The following is a 2,434-nucleotide window of genomic DNA, read 5'->3' as shown; positions in this document are numbered from 1 at the left end:
TAACAACCAAACTTGGGGACTATTCCCCTCCTACTACCACTATCACATATAACATATCATGCCAGCATATAAACATATCACCACGTACTGTCAGACATATCTGGGGTGTTTGACCCACCCTTCAGTCCTAACAACTGAACTCTACTACTATCACATATAATATATCATGCCAGCATATACACATATCAGGTAGTAGCAAACCTAGATGATATCACAAAGACAATCATCTAACATACAACTCCTACTGGGGGGGTCGGCATTGTGGCCGTAGACCCACCGCCACTGGAAGGTAACTCACCTCGAACAAGTAGCTGCTATTAATCTGCGTGGGAAGTCTCTGTCTGCTGCTGCTTCGGAAATCCTCCGGCTACAATCCCCACAAACACTTAGTCAGATCCTGACATCTACTCTTAGGGTAAAATGACTATTCTACCCCTCAACTGCAAGTTGACCTGACTCGCCGAGTTGGGCCGTCAACTCGCCGAGTCCCTCACCCTTTACTCGTCCTCATCCATGACCCCACTCGTCGAGTTAGGCCGTCAACTCGACGAGTTCTTCTTTCATATGAACATCACATGAAAACCCATCCGACTCGCCAAGTTGATGAACAACTCATCGAGTTCACCTTTATCTGATGAACATGTTCTGCCCTCGACTCGCCGAGTTGATGAACAACTCGTCGAGTTCATCTTCATCCTTAAGAAGATTGCCTTGGACTCGCCGAGTCCAAGAACAGACTCGTCGAGTCCAATCTTGACCAATTCCATACAGTCGATTTAAATGAGATCTAACACACCAAAACCATAGATCTGGCCTCCTAATGTCCACTTTATACGTAAAGTTCCAAACTTGATGCACATGCATGGGGTTTTTAGCTCAAAAATCCACATAAAGTGTCCTTCAATGTGCATGGGGCTCTCATGGCCCTAAAGTTGGCACCTTTATGCCATGAGACCCCTCTTAAGGTCCAGATCTGAAGTCAAAACTCACTCAACACTTCCAATTTTGAAACATGACTTAGCAATCCAAAGAGATCCCAAGTTAAAGATGAATAAGCACATATATGAGTCAAGAGAGGGGCAATATACCTTGAAGCTGCTGAAAATGAAGTAAAATCCCTGGATCTACTGTCCCCAACTCAAGTTCCAAGCATCTTCCTTCCTTCCAAGCTTTACAACCACAAAAGAACACCAAAAATGGCCTCCACAAAGCACAAACGGCTAGGGTTTCAATGAGAAGTGTTTTGGGAGCATAAGGGACAATATGGCCGTCATATCATTGCTTAAATAGGGTGCAAACCCTCGGATTAGGGTTTTTGTCCAAACAGTACCTACTCGCTGAGTCCGGGACCCGACTCGCCGAGTTCATCACTTAAGTCCCGCGTTCCGTCCCCCTTCTACTCGGCGAGTTGGTCCTTCAACTCGCCGAGTCCAAGGCCAAGATGTGAAAAAATACTTAGAGAGAAATACATACCAAGAACCAGGTGCTACAAAACATAGATCCAATTATTTAGGATTGCATGCACACATAGGATTGTTTGTATGCTAAAAAAAACCATCAGTGGTATCAGAGATATTGGGTTTGTTTTCAATTAGATTTGATGCAATTGAATGCATTTGACAAAATTATGGTTTATGGCAATTAAACCCTAGCCTTATATTTTTCGCAAATTAGGGTTTCATAACCCTGGTTTTCGAAAATTGCTAAGGGTTTTTAAACCCTTTCCTTTGGCATCCAAAATTTTCTAGATCTACGGTTTCCTAACCCTAGGGTTTTCGAAAAGAAGGCAAGGATTGAAAGCATTGCCTTCCAGCCCATGTCATGGATTTCGAAATCAGGGTTTTGGGTGGGTTGTTATTTTTTGTAATTATCTTATTAATTTTTTAATTAGATAATTAAAGATTTTGGTATATCCCTCCCAAAATTTTGAAATCTAGGGGGTAAGGGATTAGGTTAAATTATTTTTTTTAGTTTAATGGATAATCCTTATTTTATTTAAAAAATTAATTAAAAGTTTAATTAATAGATAATTATTAAATCAAAGTTTTAAATTTTAAAATTTAAATTAAAATTGTTTTTAATGTTTGAAATTTTATATATATTTAAAACTCTAGTATTTTGAAATCTTTAAAATACATCCTTATACGATATGTAATATTAAAAGTTTAAATATTTACTATACATATAAGATAAGTCAGTCGAACCGCTAGTACGCCTCATTCACAAAGCCGATCTATAAAGGGGTATAAGGAAACTGCCGATAAAATGGCGGTAGAATGAGTGTCCACCCTCACCAACTGTAACGTTTGTGTTTCTGGGCTTGTCATTAATATTGATATATTATTCTAGGTTAACATTTGTAACCCGTTTTGAAATAATAGAAGTGTATTATTTGAGCACGTATTATATGTTTTGTGCTTTACTGTGTGACTTA

The sequence above is a fragment of the Lactuca sativa genome, chromosome 1 (assembly GCF_002870075.4).
Source record: "Lactuca sativa cultivar Salinas chromosome 1, Lsat_Salinas_v11, whole genome shotgun sequence".
NCBI lineage: Eukaryota > Viridiplantae > Streptophyta > Magnoliopsida > Asterales > Asteraceae > Lactuca > Lactuca sativa.
Note: the sequence above shows the minus strand (reverse complement) of the source record.